Source organism: Lasioglossum baleicum, chromosome 3 (genome assembly GCF_051020765.1).
Source record: "Lasioglossum baleicum chromosome 3, iyLasBale1, whole genome shotgun sequence".
NCBI classification, from domain to species: Eukaryota; Metazoa; Arthropoda; class Insecta; order Hymenoptera; family Halictidae; genus Lasioglossum; species Lasioglossum baleicum.
Window position 1 is genome coordinate 11,120,225 of NC_134931.1, and position 19,563 is coordinate 11,139,787.

The window sequence follows — 19,563 nt, forward strand, 5'->3', positions numbered from 1 at the left end:
GTAGTTTACCCGAATTATTTCTCGGCGTTTTCCCCCGATTGAATCGACACGCGTTAGACGCGTTATCCGCAAAATATTTGAGCGACATGGCCGGAATAAATTGTGTCCCATCCGGTTCGAAAAAGGAGCAACGTATGTTAATTCTCGTACCGCGCCATACAGCGGAGGATGCGTGTTTATCGTGGCGGATTCCGGGACTAGAGAGAGGAGCACGCTCAACAATCTAATAACAATCCTTCAGCCGGGCGGTGCACAAACAAGTAATTCAGGAGGGGGACACAACACGATAAAGACAAACGGGAACCGACGTCCCATAAGGGACCACCAAAAGAGGCAATTACTAGCTTTTATTCCAATCGTTTTTACTGGTTAACAACACCTAAAAGTAGTACATGCCCCGATAGCTATGGAATACAAGGCTCGCATACGGAAATCCAGCGCGAAGTGGAGTTGGATCCCGTCCAACTAATAGTAAACATCTTGACATCTATATTTGCGCCCGTCTAAATTGCGTTTCGACCACCCGCTTCTCCTCGTTCTCCATTTTCTCCCGGTTCTCTCGCAAGCGAGCCTCTTCTTAGACTGCTCGTCTTGGAATGAAATCAGAATTTCCATTTGGTTCCTTAAGGTTCCCCAAACCCCGCCATTCTCTCTCTTTCTCTCTCTCTCTCTCTTCAAACCCTTTATAACCACGTAATCGCGAGACCGTTCTTTCCGAGCCACGTGTATGCACCAAACGATTTTCTCTCTTTTTCCCTTCCCCATCCCCTCGCAAAACTACACCCCTTACAGACCACAACATTACACGGTGGCTTAGTCAACGGCCACATGAGAATTGCGGCGAAGATGGTAGATTTTAGCAAGGCATTACCTCGCTCGCGAGAATGTTAATTTCGAGACGGAGCGAGAAGAACTTCTCGATCGACTGTGAATAATTATCGCCGGGAATACGGTCTTATGCTAGATGTCGGTGTCGAAGTGCCACCCTTGGGGCTCTCTCTACAGGGAAGAGCTCATTAGTGGCCCCCCAAGAGCACGGAGTTCGACATTTTACTTTTCAATAGATGTCGCCGACGCACTTGGGGGCGTAATTCCGTGTCCCGCGCGAATTCTGTTAAAACGGTGTGTGCACTATTGAAACTTCGAAAAAATGGTTGCTTTTTATTATCTGGGTTAGAAGTCGCACTCCTTGCGACCATTTTCGCCCAAATTTTGTGTAAATATTTGTGGCATCGTGGAAATTATAACACTGAACGTAACTGAGTGCCCAGTGCACAGTCGAGGAAAGGTCTCAAGAGTAAAATGTCTGAATCATGTACCATTAGAGAAAAAAATGACAAAGATGAACAAGATCATACCAAGAATCTTGTAATTGTTGTTCGAAGACTTTTTAAGTCACATGTTCAAAGACATACAACTTCAAGCAAACTTTAACACCAAACCTACCAAGAATAAAAAGTGACTGGCATGTGTTGCTTTATAAGATCGACAAGATTGAGATTATCTAGAAGTTTGGATATTTTCATTGTAGTATATGTTTGATTGAAGAAATTTATTGAATCACATCCTCTACAGAAGATTCTGTCCAATTTCAACAATTTTAGAATAAATAATCTGAGACCAGTCAATTTGACTGGCACTTATACATTTACAGTCCTTATCATCGTAACCAGGGATCGATAGAGTCCTGGACATTTTTAACAGGTTTTTTATATTTCTTTATAAATTATTTTATAAATATCAAGTGCCATTGTAATTATGACTCGACAGAGTCCTAGAACTATTTAAATATTCCAAACATGAACTCTGGTACATACTTTCTTTTTTAATGTTTAATACTTGCGTCAATTCTACAAGAACCTAAGGTTCCTGGTGGCTACAGAATTCTGCACAACGGATGAGAAGAGATTCGTTCCGTCCGTCTACGGGGCAAGTCCGTTAATTGGTTATTTTTATTATAATATGAACGAAATTTCTCTAGCTTGTAATTTATTAATGTAGTCTAAGTTTTAGTATGAACTATTCTACATAGATGTCGCCCAAGAATAAACGTGTTTTCCTCGCTTAAATCAATCAATGCCAAACAGTCACGTGCGAGGTACACGTACAACTTCGAGGTTACCCTGAACGTGCAATAGTTTACAACTTATTAGTATATTCTGTGTTGTTGTTTTAGGTAAGTACAACAAATATTGATGTAGATTTACATTAAATAAACCATTTCTATTGTATTTTTTTTAATTTATTGAGAAAAACACTAAGATGATCTTGCCCCGTAAATATTACTACACGGGGCAAGTCCGTACTATCGCGATGAGGTATGTCCGTACTGTATGGGTAACTATAAAACTAAACAATATATTTAATGCAATAAAAAGCATTTTGTAGCAGGCTTGATTTTCTTGCCCCGTAGCACTTGAAACAAGGTTCGAAAGCATTTTTAAACTTTGTTTTAATATCACTATGTTCCCTTCCATATTTCAGCAAAAAAGTACATGTTTGTTTAAAAATGGATAATTATAAAACTAAACAATATAATTTAATGCAATAAGAAGCATTTTATAGCAGGCTTGTTAATCATTCTTTCCTTGCCTCGTAGCACTTGAAACAAGGTTGGAAAGCATTTTTATCTCTCGGAGACAGACTTGCTCCATTTTCGGGGCAAGTGCGTCCTAGTTGACACTTTGTACAAAATGATAATTTTCAAGCAAAATTAGAATCCTACATAATACTAATTCATCAGTAATGACTGTGGAATGAGTTTGATACCAAGAACGTCAAGTTTTTACATATCAGACTGAAAATACATCAGTTTAAAGTCCAACTTTGCAAAACTAGGGCGGACTTACTTCACTCCACCTTATCTCAAAACTACATTTTTAATTTTCTCGTGTAACTTCTCCAGTAGAATACTTTGAGTGTACTTGTAGAATGTGCTAAAGTGTACTATTGTAAAGTGTAAAGAATAATGATGGCTCGACGAGTAGATTTCGCAGCAAATGAAGATGACTCACCGGATGCGCCGAGATTAGCCGGTTAGCATGGTCGTAGGAAAGATAGGTTCGCTTACCTGCAACAGAAAAACAGAAAGGGGTAACACGGTGAGCGACGCCTGAAATTGTGGACGGCAATTCATTTAGGGCGCGCGCGCACGCACGGAGGCCAGTTTAGCCGGGCAATCCGCGTAAAAGCGCTAATTCGAAAATATCCTCATAAATATCACCGGGAAATTTGTCCGTGCTCGTCGCAATAGGGCCGGCCCCGAAGTTTTGATTTACCGTCGCACGTGCGCGATTTAGCATGTAAATTTATGTGGCTGTGATTTAACGATAAATCTCGGGACAGAGGAACCCTTAAGCGACGCGCACTTCTGAAAACGTTCCGATACATTACATCGGCGTTAGCAGTCGATCCTGCCAACGATCGTCGTTCAGCTTCCGGAAATGATATTGTATCAATCATCGCAAGTGCATACGAGCAAAGACTTAAAATAATTAACTCGATCACAGAGAACTGTTCAATTTAAATTCTCTCTTCCGCGAATCTCCCGACGCACAAGATAATTCATCGAAGAGCGTTTATCCTTCGACAGACGCGAAATTCTACGAACGCGAACATGTAGGCGTGGCGTTAACAATCTATGCTGGTGTTGGCGTAGTAATCGTACCGTCAAAGTAATGCAATTAATTATGGACAGAGTGTGAAACTTGTTGAGTCCATCAATTATAAGGCACCGAGACTCTAACGCCTCTATCGCTTGGTTTGGAAATACTGTAACCGAAAGACGGGCCTGGTGGATTGATTGAATCGGGAAGTTGATCATAAATGGTGTAACTATCGATCGACAAGATGTGTTATAATGATGCTGGACGTCGATAAGCTTGCTTAAATTCAATTTTGGTCAGGTTTGTGAATTCATTGTGCATTCCCTGACCACTCAATCACGACTACATGCAAACATTTTATTTTTCCAGCTGCAACACTGTATTTCCAATGGCAAACTGTCATTCGTGCATGGTTGATATTGTGAATAGATTTACGAATGACCAAGCACACTTACGATTGACCTACTCCCATGATTTATCGTAATTCATTTCTTCCTCTACTGATTTGAAATGTATCAACTTCTTCTGAAGTATCTAGTGTCTCATACAAGATATATGAAAAAGTCAGCTAAAATTCTTTTTTATTCTTTAAGGATGTTACGAGTCTGATTTGAAATGTGCAAAGCCTCTATCAGATATGACATACTGGAAAAAGACAACAAAAATGGTGCTAATTCAATGTTCAGAAGCTGGAAACGGACTTGACATTGGACGTGCACATTTTCGGAATAGAAACGTGCCGCGAAGGATAGCTTCAGCGCATTAAAAAAATAGTTCGGGTATTCAGAGACTTTATGGGACCTGAGAGAATGTTCATAGACCACCCAGGACCCAGCGAACTGCATGGGGACCGGCTCGAATGACAGTGAATCCGGTGGTTTCTCATTCGAGGTGTGCGCCTCAATTTCTGCAGAACGGAGTTTCCAGCCATATGTATGCGCGCATGGTGGCCATCATCTAACTAACAAGCAAGTGTACGTGTGTGTCTATAAAAATTCTCTCTGAAACGCTTCACAAACGCGCGTCACAACGATCACCCGCCGCTTGGCCAATATACGCAAATGAGACGAGATACGATTGACCCATATCCACGGTGGTCGGGGCTAGCTTTTCCCACCGAGGTTGAGCATCACTGTCGCCGACAAATGAATGAGTGTGGGCGAACACGTGACTGGGGATTCAAGCATTCCCCCACCTTTGTCGTTCACTCCTCCCATCCCCCCGTTTCCCTATCCACAGATCCCCCCCTCGGTTTCCACATCCTCCTGCAGCATAAATGACTCTTGGCTTTGCCTCCTGCATTACGGCCCGGACATGGTCGCGCGCCTGTGTCTGTGTTTTGATGGCTAGGTGAGGCTAGAACAAGGCCAGTGCCTGCGTTGTAATAGTTTGCGATATGTAGCGGCCAGATGTTGCGATCGCGCGACTGGGACTCGTTTAACTTTCATGATGGTCCCGACTTCTGACATCGATCGCCCGTGTAACTTGTCAAACGACGCGATAAGCGCTATCCGTCTATGCTAATCCGGCCATCGGCTATCCGCTGCGAGCCAGGCTCTTCCGTAACGCTTGCGGCTAAGCTCCCTTCTTTAACCCTTAGCGATTACGCATTCTTGGAAACAGTACTTGGCACTTCACCTTCCAAAAGTCTATTGATACTTTGAGTGCCAAGTCTCTCAGAAATAAAAAACGGAATTTTTAAATTACATATTTTTAATGGTCTGAGTAGCTAGATGATGTCTTCAGAATGCTGGGTCAAAATAGACCCAAGTATTGTCATCAAATTCTGTTCTCTGAGACTCCGGTTTTTGAGAAAATCGATGTAAGCATTCATTCGGTATGTGTGCTACTAAATAGGAACTGCGTCTGAGGTGTCTGACCATGATCTTCCGTTTCTACTTGTACTAGATACTAATACACGTTGATGAAAGATTAAATAGTCTTCTTTGTTGTACAGGTTCTATGTGCTTGATGAATGGGTGAAGTTATGAGATTTTGTAATATTGTGTAAAACAAAACGTTATTCAAACTCGTAACCGTGATAAATGAATTATTATGATTGGGACTCCTTCCTTCATCAAATAAAATTTGTATAAGTCGTCTGACATTTCTGTGACTTCTCTTGTCCCTTCATCTTGTGTATACTTCAAATATGTTTATTTCTCGCAGACAAGATGGTTTCGCGTTTCAATTGAAAAATACCAAATATGACAAATCGATGTTTGTGCCGGAAAACAAACACAGAATTCTGGAAACGAGAACTTTTCGGGGCATGAATAATTCCAGCCCGATTAGTTACAGCGACCAAGTACATTTGTTAATTACACCAACAAAAACCAGAGGCGAACGTATTTACATTTCCACTACTCCCCAAGCCGTGATTAAAAGTTTCTGCGAATCGCGTAAAGCGCGCGCGTATTTCTACGATCCGGTCTCGCAAACAGAAAAACACGAGCCGGTGCGGCGATCCCTGTTCCAGTTTCTCGTGGTGTACATGCGCTTTTAAATATCAACGAAACTCCCTTCGAACAATATTAACCGCGTTATTAATTCCGCGTCGCTGTCGATTCGACGGGTGAAGAGCCGCGCTATCGCAAGGAGAGAGACGCGAGGCTGTAAAACCGGCGAAATCGGCGCATCGACGAATCGATCGATCGAGGTTCGTCGACCTGGCGGCGCGGCAGTGGGTTCGAGGAGCAAACGCTCGAGTGTAAATACCGCGTGACAAAAGCGGTCGCAGTTCCGGCCAAATTGGCCTCGAATTTCGGGGGGAAAAAATCGGAGAACGCCGATCCGCGGATAATACGCGGCGACGGCACCTCCGCTGCCTCTTCGCAGCGGAAATTAATTGCCCGCGGCCCGTCAGATGCACTTTTTTCCCCACGTTCCGCCGCTGAACCGACCGGCTAAAATATCTCGTAACGATACACACAGACCGAGAGATTCGTGCAATTAACACGACCCTGTTGTCCGAGAGTCGAGATCCGCTTCGACGTTTCCGTAGACCGGCGAAAATGCTACCGAAAATTGCGAGCCATCGATGACGTCAATCCTCATGGTTTTATTTAACGAGAGAACCGAAGATCGGGGTTACTTACGTTGACCTGTGTGTTTTCCATGTACGTACGTGATGCGCGCTGGTTTACTATTATCTTCTCGAATAATAAATGAACGATGACAGAATGCGAGGGTTGCGTTCTGATGTTTATTCAATCAAATTGCATATTTGTTTGCTCGCTCGATACGTGCCCCTTTTTTAAATTTAGTAATTAAAAGTGGATGTGTTTCCTATGTTAATAATTGGCTAAAAATGCTTTTTTTGTTCTCTAGTACTTGATACTCGTTGTCTGGGTAACCGGTTCGATCAATTTTCATTTGTGTGTTGCTAGCAAATTTGATTGGATTAAGGCTACAGTCTAAATGTAGAAATTTGTTATCGTAGTGTATTTCTGTGTTAATAGTTAGCAATTACAGACGCGTTTACTAGCGTTTTTATTGGAGATTTTAGTGGAGGTCGTGTACACAAATTCTAAGTATCAATGTGTTCAGCAATTATTGTAATACAAGTATATACAATGGTTTACATTAAATCAGGTTAAGTAGAGATATTTAAGTAGATTAAGTTTATAGTACTTTAAAGTATGGTGGAAGATGTAATAAGACAATTACATAGTTAAAATAATATACAAAATATCGGTATACAGTAAGTCCGACTTTGTCCGATCATGATTGTACAAATCTCCTTAAAGTTCGAATTTCATTAAACAATTTAGCATAGATTTCAACTAGATGATGTCGAAGAAAAAGATGACTACTGAAATTAACCGTTCTAGTGCTTTCACTAAACCTAAAGGAAATATTCAAGGTCTGATTGTCCGCTCGCGGACGTTCGGAGGATTAATAAACGCGGCGAGCCATCAACTCGCGAAGACAATTCACTTTTCAAAGTAAACGCGCATGTGCCGGTTCTAATATTTTAACTGTGCGACGCAACGGTTCCGGAGAAAAATTCCAGCGCGCAAGTTTTCCGCCGTCTCGGCAGATATACGGTGAAGAACCAGCGGAGCTTTTGCTCGGCTCGCTGAAACTCGGGACCAGGAGTGGTCGTACACAAGCTCGGCCTTGTTTAAGTGCACACGCACGTTCGCGAAGGAGGACGCGCGGCTCGTAAAAACGACGCGGAAAAAGGTAGCAAAGAGCGGAGAGGTTTTGTTCGGGCCGCGTGGCAGCGTTTAACTTTTACGCGCCCGCTTCCTCGACGTTTCGCGTGTTGAACCCGCAGAACCCGAACCCAAGCCTGAACCCGAACCCGGTCCGGACCGGCACGCACGCGCACCGGTTAAGAAACACGATATAATCGCGGAACAAAAACTACAAAGTGTTCAAGTTTCCCGACGCCCCGGCGATTTATGCGCAGAACACTCGAAACGTCGTCCCCCGGATTCTCTCGTGCCGCGGCTCACTTTCCGCCGTTCTCTCGTGCCTCTTGACGCCGCGAGTTACGCGCTGCGGATAAAAAAGTTTTGTCAAACGCGGTGTCACCGTTACGGTAACACGGCTCGTATTAATCGTACCGCGGCTTGTTACGGCTAAATTGAACCGCTGAACGACACAACGACGCTGCGTGTCCACGTTCTGCGGGCTCGATTACCTCGTTACGGCTCCTCGATCCTCCTGTTATTTCTACTTGTCACTGCGCAGATGAAATACTAAAATACCAGAGCTTCCTGTTATCCTTCCCTCGTCTAGCAGAGGACCAGAGTCACCTGCACTCGCCGGCATACGTGACATTTCAGCTATTTTCGTTTTCTAGTGCTTGTCCGAGAACTTCGGGCCATAGATACGTCGGTGGAACGTGTATGCTCTGCACACACATTTTTTTATTTTGTTCTAATCTGTCTCTACTGATTCCTTCAAGTCCTTCAGCATTCAATTATTATTTTTTGGGGCTATGCAATTTTTACCTTCTCAGAATCTATCTAGACATTTCATCTTGTACTTCAGTGCGAAATAAAATTGTTACAGCAACAGTATGTGAGTACATTTTTAGTTCATTTAATGGGCACTGTTGCCTATGATATTGTCAAATGTATATCTACAAAGTTGCAGATTAAACATTGGTACTTCATGAAGAATAATAAGTGGACTACAGTTCTTCATGCAAAATAAAAATGTTCCTCATCGGTTGCAAGGATAAGAAGCGATGTAGAACTTTTGACCTTCTACTATCTTATATTGCAACCATTCCTCCTTGGTTTCAAATTCACAATCTGATATTGAGAATTCAATGAAACTAAAATTTCATTTAGAAATTGATTGTTTTAGCGAATGTTGTAGTGTGAAATCGACAATTTATACAATAATCCAACTCACTGTAAACCGAAGCCTGTATACAAGCCTGCACCTAAGCTATTAAGGTTGAAAGAGAGAACCATTTCAGAATACCTCCAGTAACCAGATCCTTCAAGACCTATCAAACGAATTCAGCCATTTATCGGTAGTAATTTTTGGTGATCACTCTACACCGAGCAAATAACGCATCTTTATTATTTCGTAACGACAGTAAACATTCTCCCCAGCCTCGCCCCGGTCAAAGAACACACTTTACAGCGGCCATCAAGTTCCTCAAACCCAAGTGGAACGACCGGCTTTAATGGAGGCGCATAAACATTCGTATGATGCGGCGAAACGAGGAAAGGGTCTATCTCGATGTTTGTTAATACGAATATTACCGGAAAGACATGGCTATACCGTGGAACCGTTCGGTCTGAATTGCCCGGTGGACGGGATGCGAATAAAGGATCGATCCCGCGCGTGCGGACCTGCGGGCAAACGGACGAGTAGCGTAGGTGCGCGAAACTAATTCATCGTTCGCGGGGGTATGAGTGAGGAAGCGGCCGAGTCGGAAGCAAAAGCAAATGAATACAAGGCGGGAATTCCCGTGGCCTGCTCGAGTTCCTCCCGGTGTGTCCGTTTTCCATGGATCGAGAGGAGAAAGAGAGAGAGAGAGAGAGAGAGAGAGAGAGAGAGACCGTCGGCTCACGTAGCACGTACGCCCGGAGATCAGTCGATTCGCTTTTTACCATCGCGCCAGCGAATTGAGTCGTGACGAATCCCACCGGTGGTTTCAGTCGCCAGATCTCTGAAAATCCCCGGAGGGATCGTTGACCTTCTCTGGAGCACTCTCAAAGTTCCGAAGTGGCCGAACAGAGACGGAGAAAAGCGCCGGACCGAGCGCAGCAAGAGAGAGGATATCTACATCACACGTATACGACGGAGCGAGAGCGAGAAGAGGGAAACCGAGGAACAAGAGCCGGAGGATGAGAGAACATTCCATATCGATACTCTCCTCTTCGGGCTATCCTCTCGCAATATCGTGCCGTATATCGCCATCACGTCTGATCGAACTGCTAGTTTATACCTACACGACTCATAACGATTCGACTGAATGGAAAAGGTATCCGGTGTGTCTAGTCCTCTCTGTTTCCCTCCCGCGTTCACAACCCTCTCCTACTCTGTTCTCCAAACTCATCCCCAATCCGGGCTGCCTGTCTCTCTCTCTATCACTGCCTTTTTTTTTACTCTTCGTTCGAACACCCCCTTTTTCCCTACGTTTATTTTTCGTTCCACTGCAGTTTTGATCTCCGTCGGTTTTTCCTATGCCGGCTTGTTTCACGTTTACGCGGTCGCACTTTGGTAATTCGCGACGCCGGGGTAACTGTTACCAGTTTATAAGCCGCCCGGATGGCTCATTAAACAGTAATTACCTAGGTTTATCCTTCGGCTTGTCATGCGCAGTGTTCTTTCTGCTGGAGCATGCTCGCGGACTACTTTCAAACTGCTCGTGCACAGAAAAACAGAGAATTACATACAGAGTCCCCCCTTCATGGATATAGTGCAGAATACAATAGATATTTTTTAAAATTATGGTCAGTAGGAAAAATTGAACATTGAATGTTGCTTCTTGCAATTTCTTTATCGAGGTCTGTATTGCAAACTTTAAAAAATTGCGTTTTGTATTAGTTGTAGGCATCCTAAAAATTCTATCAAAAATAATCGACAGACATCGCGAAATGTAAGAATCTCTAAATTTATTATGGCCAGAACTGTTTTTATTTTGTCAATCTTTAGTACCATATTCTGTCTGCAATTCCGACAACAATTATAGCTTGTCCGAAATTTGTTTTACACATCATCTAGTACAGTAATCCTTCTAACTTCTTCGAAAAATTCCAATCATTTGTTCCACTTGTGAAAAAGTTTTCGAAAGAAGTCTTAACCATTCCCACTGCACACAGAAACTTACATAACGCTATGCCAAGAAATAATTACGGACAGTCATAAAGTGGAAGCGATTTCATAATAAAATTTCAGAGTCGTAACAAAACTGAGGAAAATCCATTTGAAAACCGGCAGCGTGACCGATACGGTTTCCCATATCTCGACGAAAAAACATGTCGCTCGTTGTCCGTCGCGTGCAATTACCGGAGTCGTGAATGTGCGCTTGCAATCCTATTAGAGAAGGTTTAAAGAAATCGCAGAGAAACTTGTAATAAATGATCGACGTGATCGAAGTATTAACAATCGTCGGAGGCCGGCATACAACAGAAAGTTTAATTACTTCGAGGCCTAGATCGCCGTTTTATTGGAGCGGCGGACCAATGCGATCCAATCCGGCGGATTTAAATGCAACAATTTTGTATAGCCGCGTCCCGGTAGCCCGATAACAGCGACAATGGCTGCGGACACAATTCATATAATGTAGGTTAGATTCCAGGATCCGTTTCCCTTTCCTGGATTCCGACTTCCGGAAAAGGGATGCGCGTGTGTCCTGCACACAGAGATTGCATCCTCGAACTTCCAGGCTGAAACTCGAGCCACGGATAATCCCGAAAGTTTCACAAAAATAAAGTAAACTCGACAATTCCTATTGCGGAAACAAGATCGTATTTTCTCATTGAGAGCCCCACAATTTGCCAATTTTATATGTTCTTTTAGCAGATTTTTAGTTTTATTAACAATATAATTCATGTAATAATTCACTTTAAAATAGATGAATACAGAAATGAAGCAATAGAATACAGTCATTAAAACCATAATCATTTTTCCATTGACCTAATAGTTTGGCAGAATTCAAATGGTCTTTTATTGTTTACAATCTTTTGTCTGACGTGAACTCTTTTCGTCTGAGTCGAGATGGTTTATTCTACTTGCTACTCAAAAGTCATTTAAAATATTCTCCACTGGAAATATTATTACAAATTACTTAAATATAAGATAAATTATCCTAGAAGCTTGAGAAAGAACGTATTCTTTCAAAAATGCTTTTATATTCATTGATCAAGAAAATCACTAGCCCCATCTCATATTCAGCATTTCAAATCAACAATGGAAATAATTCGTACAATGTAGGTTACATTCCAAGGTCCTACGTTCCCTTCCCTTTTTAATTTTTTGTTTGAAGTATTTGGCAATTTTGGAAGAAACGGACAGTAGTCCGCAGCCAGAACGATTATCCGGCAATGTTTCTAACCTCCCTGCATGAACAACGCCAATTTGCAGACACTATTAACGTTGCCTTATTCGAGTTAATTGGTTTTAATCTAGGACAATGCACCGCCGCGCAGCTCCGTGTCGCGTCGTCGGCATCGCGAGCTGTTTAAGAGCACGAGGAGCTTCGCGTTCCAGCCGAGATGATTCGTTCGGGCGTTCATGGAAATTATTATCGATCTCTCGGACAAACATTACACTGTCCAAATAAATCTTACCTCGTTATACGGGATAGTCTTCGTCGTAAGCAGTTTTAGAAATACATCGCAGCAAACGAGCTTCCATAAGCATGTTACGAGCGCGAACTTAACGAGCTGCGTAAACGCTCCGTGCAGTCGCTATCTTGTTATACACGTGGACTGGTATGTCGGTACCGCCTGACTTCGAATGGCCACGAATTATGGGAGAATACTTTGTCATTGGATGCAGTGCATAAATTTGGTTCCGTCGAAAGCGTACTCGCTCTCGTAACACAGTCTTGAGCCTCTAAATTGACTCTGCTGACTTGAGACACATAATTGTAACTTTCGTTTTGTAAAATAATGAACCCCTCTAAAATTCATATAATTTTATTCGAATATTCTCTAAAAAAGCTTCGTCATTTCTTTTATCATATTTGGATAATACTGATCAATTTTAACTTGTTGATCAAAATCACTGAATTGTTGCAACTTTGTAATCACATTGCATAAAAATGTGAAAGTCGTTGCGAGTTCATTAAAATGACCCCTTAAAACAGCGCTTAAAATGTTGTTCTGATTTGTAACATTATTGATGTGAAATGCAGACTGTTCAATCAAGAGTTATTTAGTAATGTGTCGAGCTATGTATATGTTGTAGCGCGAACGTTTGGGCGCGAGCCGTCCGCTTTTGCGTTGCATTTAAAGTATAATTTAAATAATTAAATTTCGTGTATATTATTACCTCAAAAATTGCAAACTTAAATCATTACTTCAGAAAATAATTCATATGAACACTTTACAGTTTCTAATATTCCACGATTCTTCCACGTTGATTTAATGCAACCCACGATAAAAATGTACAGAATAATTGAAACGTTTTTCGACAATTTATTAAAATGCCTTTTCCCAAGAACACCCAGTAGATATCAAAGTCGCCACCCGCAGTGTCGTCCCCGTAATTTGGGTTTCCGCGAGCAAAAAACGAAGCGGTCGAAATGAATTCGGCAGTGTGGCTGTCGAATATAATTACGCGCCGCATTGGCGCAATGGAGATCAATCATACCGGTTAATAATCTCATAAATTGATGGGTCGTCATAAATCATTGGTCGCGAGCGTAAAAATTGAACCGGTCGCGGTGGATCCGAAGGCGAGCTGGACATGATTACGGTAACAGGTTTCCAGATCGAAATCAATAAGATTTATACGCTGCAAAAATCCGAATATCGAGCGGGCCGAAAGAAAAATGATAAAACTATTAATATCGCTGCGAGTAATCACGCAGCGGGAACTTTGAGAATTATATACCGATAGATTGAAAAGCATGGGTGTAATGATAAAACGTAAATTCGCAGTCTGAACCTGGACAAACAGCGGACCACACGCGCGTGATTCGCCGTGCCGTTACGGTCTGCAGATTGTGTTCCGTGTGTGCAAAAACGTTTCGCATTGTTACGAGATCGCGCGGCCACCGGTCTCGTAAATTTTCGACGTGCCAACGGGAAAACAGCGAATCTGTGATCTTTTCGCGTGGAACGCGTGCAAAGTTCATTTATTTAATGGTGCTTGCCCAACGTCTTTTTCGCGTGCAATAAACCGCCATTAAATTGGCGAAACAACGCTTTGAAAATGCGCCGCAGTTCTCTCTCCGATGAAGCTGCCCGTCGAGAAATATTATTTCACCGGCATTCGAAAGGCTTTAATGGACTTGTTCATTAATCTTTGAAAAGCGATACGAGGCTTTCGGCGAACATTCATCGCCATTTGTTCAATTTCACGCTATAAACCGTTTGTACAGCGTCGACGGGAGAACTCCTTGTAAGTTGCAGACAATTTTATCCCGTTCTATGGCCACTTCCGTCGACGTAGCCTGCGTGTGGGGATAACTGCCTGAAACTTGTGACGAAATTCCAGGACACGATACTTGCGTAGCGCTGTGCTCCAAAACTATAAAAGTTTTAGCAAACTGAACTTAACTAAACTCGTGTTATACTCGATGATACTTTTCGCCGGGATGATTTGGTGGTGCAGCAGTTGTTGCTGAGAGACACATAAAATGTGTACTTTTCAGGCCATTCTCTTCAGTCGGCAGATTGTGTAATCGCTTGCCGAAACTTTCGTAATAAAACTTCCAGCTTATCTTTACGAACGCGATCTTGTAGTGTCAATTGGTAACGCTGTGCTCTTTATCAAACCCAATATTTGTCCTAAATGCATGCGGCGTGCTCATCGCCATTTAGCATATTCTACTGAAGTGCTCCAAGTTTTCATTCGAACGAACACGATTCTACATGAAGAGAGACCTAAAGACGAACCTAACCAAAGACATGGTCGGCGATGACTAGACTGCGGATCTTTATTCAAAATAAAAATTGTTTGTGTCAATACTAACAAACAAGATCCGAATAAAAATTTCTTCCATTCTTTAATAATGTTTATCAGCTGCAACTAATACATAGATATCCTTACATTTTTTTAATGTGTCTAATATTTTAAAATGCGCCGTCTAGTAATGATTTTATAGTTAATTGCGACCACATTGAAATATTTGCATTCTAGAAAATCAAGCCACTCGATTCCAGTTGCAGTAGAACCTCGGTAGTTGATCGAAAGGGGAATCAAAAAGCCTGTACGTATCAAGGTAACCAATCAACCGTATGAAATCCCCACTTCTAAGTCGCTACCATGTAGAATCCTCGTTTCTCTTATTGTAACGTGTCACGTGTTTTCCATAACTATACAACCATCCCCACCAATATACGTGCAACTCTGATTGTTTCTGTATCGAGAAGAGAAGTGAATGATCGAATAAAAAGGATGCAATATTGCCGGTGAAAAGTAAATTAACGCGCAGTGACAACGCCACCGACTGATGAATTTCCAGCAACACGGTCCGCTGCCAATACCGTTTTTAGGTCTAAACCAAGCCGTGTCAAAATTGAGCTGTAAAATAGAACGGCAACCGTAAAAGCTGCAGTTCCGCTATATTCTTGGATAAACTTCGATACACTTCGAAAGGGCTTGTAATAAATTCTTGCAGGGCATCCGTACGGAAGCCAAGCCCGTTGCCATTCCACCCGTAAACTTCGATGTTAAAAAATGAAGCTGAACGTGCGAGAAATAACTGCACCGTGGACGTTGATAAATCCATAATTTGTCTGGAAAATTCCAGCGCGTAAATAAAAAATGAAATTAATCCTGGCCCACTTTTTGTCCATAAACTTCGTACCTCGGAAACTGGGGAAAATACTTCGCGTAACAAACTTGCATAGGAACTGCGTGTATATTTAATTCCTCACCGCTGACCAGGAATATAAAATTACGCGGTTACCGTGCGGAACACACGCAAACCTGTAGCCCGCCGTGCAAGAAAATCCCGCGAGATCTCTCACCTTTCCAAAATATAATTCAAAACAATTCATTAACATCTTTTACCTGTTCTCGAACCCTCCCACATGGTCTGTTTAATTGATTGACATTTTTGTGCAATTAAATAGTTACCAATTCTAGACATTTATAAAACTCACAAGCAAGGTTTGAGATTTTTTAGTTGATTAGTATTGAACTGTGAATCTTTATGCGATATAATAATCTTCCGCATTAATTGGAAGGTACAGGAACCAAGTATAAATTTCTTTCTTCCTTTACCAAAACTTCTATAAGTTGAAATAAGGTACCTGTTTGCTACAAATACATACAATCCGTAGTGTGAGAATTTAAAAGTGCAATCAAACATGTATTGTAGCAAAAATCGTGTAAAATCTAAATGAATCTTATTAGTTCAATCTTGGCATTCTTATATGTCATTCTACTGTCCATTCAATTGGATATAGTTTTCAGTAAGTACACTTCGCTTACCCTGTCAATTTTATGTATGGTTCTCGTATAAATTTTTGAGTGGAACCACGAAACGCGGTTGGACAGATAAATAACAATTGTTAGAGAGCTAGTTGGGAACCGATGAAAAAGACCGCGAGTCGAGTTGTGTAAATCTCCGCACGTTTCCCATTTTGCTGAATGAAACCATAAAAACGTCAATAGGTGCGCAGATTCGTAGTTATCAGAGACAGTGGCGTCGCGGTACTCAATTTTTCATTAGATCATTCGAATCGGCCGACACTCTACGCGTAGCAGAACGAGAGGCAGCGAAAGAGAGAGCGAGAGAGAGGGGGGGGAGAGAAAGAGAGAGAACCCATCGCAAATTCCAGTGGCAGCCCTATTAAGTGGCGCAATGATTTTGCCGCGGCGGGTCCCGATATGAGGCCACTTTCACGGTCGTTCATTACGACGCGTTGGCCGTAATTAAATACACGGTTGACTTTTGGAAATGGCCCGGAACCGCGAAACCGACGTACCGCGAGGCCGGATACGAGCGTCATAAACCACCGGCGAGCATGGTGCGTCGGGTTCTCGCGGCTGGATTCGTTACTCTTCCGTGGACGACTTGTGAAACGGCCAAGACGCGCGTGTATGCAAACCCTGACAATAAATTTCGCGTACTAGTTGCGACAAAATTGCTAGCCCCCTCGTTTTCCCTATCGCCTCGCCTTCAAAGGACTTTCGCGGACCTCTGCGCCTTATCCAAAACAATTTCTGAATAATTAGCTCGGTGCCAAAATAACTGTGATGCATGCTCCAACACTTCACTTATCCTTCCGTATATTCTCGGGAATCCTGAATCTTCGCGGGATCCCGTATATTTTCGGGAATCCCGAATCATTTCGGGATCCCGCACATACTCGGGAATCCCGAAAATTCTCGGGAATCTCGGATATTTTCGGGAATCCCGAATATTTTACGGGAATCTCGAACATTTTCGGGAACCTCGCACACCCCTAGAATTCAGTATTTTTTTGTATTAGCATTTTCAGAAACATTTTTAATAGATTCTTTGTGGTCGAAATCTTCTTTTATAAGTACCCGAGAAAGTGCCATTTTCTATCTTCAACAGTGTCAAATAGCTGAAAACGATAGTAACAATCATTTGCACAAATCATATAATGAACTGTGCGATTTCCAAATATTCAAATAATTATTCATTTTAAAATAGACGAGAATGATAATTTTCTAAATGCTGACGGTACCCTTGCTTGCGAATTTTTATCTCGAGACTCAGTTGTTGGAAAGAGTTGAATTCCTTCACGAAGTCTACAGTAGACTGAAGTCTACAGTAGACTGAAGTCTACATAAATGTTTATATGCCATCACTCCTACAATATATTATTGAACGAAAAAATTTGTACATGTTTCTGATCATGTGACAAGTTATCCTAAAAATTTCAGGAAAAACAGTTCATCTTTTCCTAACAAAAAGAATCGCAAAGACCACCTTGCTTTCGCTTAGCCAGTTTTAACCCAGCAACTCCTAGAACCTTCTCCCCCCCCCCCGCAGTGCATAGCATTTCATTTTGCGCAAAATCCCTGACGCCGCAAAAAGTGATTGATCCGAAACGACGACGCGACGCGACGGAGGAAGGGTATTCGGCAAAACCATTTTCGAAATTGTTTTGTCGAATATCCGGTACTCGTTTCCCAAGAGGAGGAGCAGGTTGAAGGTGGCCGAGGTGATATTCAGCAATGAGGTATGTAGCAGTTTCAGCGCGACGGGTTCGCGAACTTTATTGTCAGAGCTCGTGCGTGGCACTCGAAAAGGGATTCCAACTCGCACGACCCCGGGGGTGAAACGATAGAGAGGAATTCGAAGCGGAGCAAGAGCCTGACGTTGTCGGTGGTAGTTTCCGCAACCACGATCCTCCCACACCCTCTGTTTATCTTATTCGGACTCAAACATTTTTTCCCCCTTGCCTTCATCCTCGGTTTCCTCCCCCGTCGCCCTTGTTCCGTTCGTGTTCTTTTCTACCATACAAGCTCTCCGCGTCTCTGATGGGACTCGTCGATCTTGTGCGCACACAAGCGAATTCCGGATCGTATTTTTCACGACCCACATATTCCCACGGAATATTGCGAGCCCCGGGCAGAATCCTTTGGCAAATGCTGGAGCAAATCCTTATCCTCCTTTTAGCCCAGTACAATGCCAGAAATCGAAATTTTACCGTGCTATTATCGTCACGTTGCGATTCTCTCGTGCCGCTGAGCCCGAATTCGATGGGCACTGACGTTTCTCGCACTCCCGTTTCAACAATGTTAACAACGCATCGCGTGGTAATGTAATTCGCAAGCATCGTATGTTCTTTCTGTCATTCTCGTTTTCGGTTTCGCAAGTGGGAATTTTATTTAATATGTAAGCAACCGCCGAGAGACGAATAGACGAGTATGTATGTACTTACTCTAGTAGTGTACTAGATCATTCTAAAGTGTACTTCAATATTTTTAGGTACACTAGAACCCAGAGTCGCCAGATTAAGATTTGTCTCCCATTCTATTCCCCCACGTTTCTGCCACGACACAGTCACGTGACGCGTTTTGTCTCTGTCGTGCATGTGTCAGAATGTCACGTGACTAATCCGATACTGAGATCAGAGAGAGGATAACATTTTCATTTGGGGACTATGCTAGAGCCTCGATTATATAAATGGTCGAAAGAAGCTGAATAACTTTCACATTTGTAATTACCTTGCGACAAAGTAATCTGAATGCAGACATTCTTGAGCTGATCACCGACCCCGGAGTACCATTACAGGGATAACGAGTAAGTTAGTAATGTTTATAGTACTTATATAGACACATTTATTACTATTGTAAAGATCTTCTGTGGACATGATCATAGAGAAAACACAGTTTTCACATCGTCCAGAAGAGCAGCAAATGATTGATGTCGTCAAATGACGGAGTGGAACGAACGTACTTATTGCTCTTACCGGTATAAGATTGAAATTGCGAAGTAATACATATACATAAAACGAAGTAATTGCTCATCTACTCTAACATTTCGGCGTAACGCCTTCGGACCGAGCATCAGCATCCACTAAACGCTTTCTCCGGACGTCTTCCGACCGTCAAGCATCTGTACCGGTTTCCCGCCGACAAGTTCATTAAACACAATTTTCCGGTGTTCGGTGCCGGCATTGTTCCGTTAATGAATTTGCGGTATCAGAGTTGCCCGACGCGATTGTGCGACGGCGCAGCAGCCTTTCAACAGGGACTTTGTACAAAAACCATCGGGAGCTCGATGTTGCCTCGGACGAAAAATACTAGAGAAGACTATAAAGCTCGAGAGGAGAGAGAGAGAGCCCAGTGTGTTCGTAGTAGCGGTGGCACGATCAACGAG

General features: G+C 42.6%; 1 protein-coding gene across 6 annotated transcripts in view; it reads right to left on the reverse strand.

Moving 5' to 3' along the window:
• Rbp6 (RNA-binding protein 6) overlaps positions 1-19,563 on the reverse strand; it is a 1,047,152-nt gene that overhangs the window by 942,370 nt on the left and 85,219 nt on the right. The gene's annotated exons all lie outside the window — the stretch shown is intronic.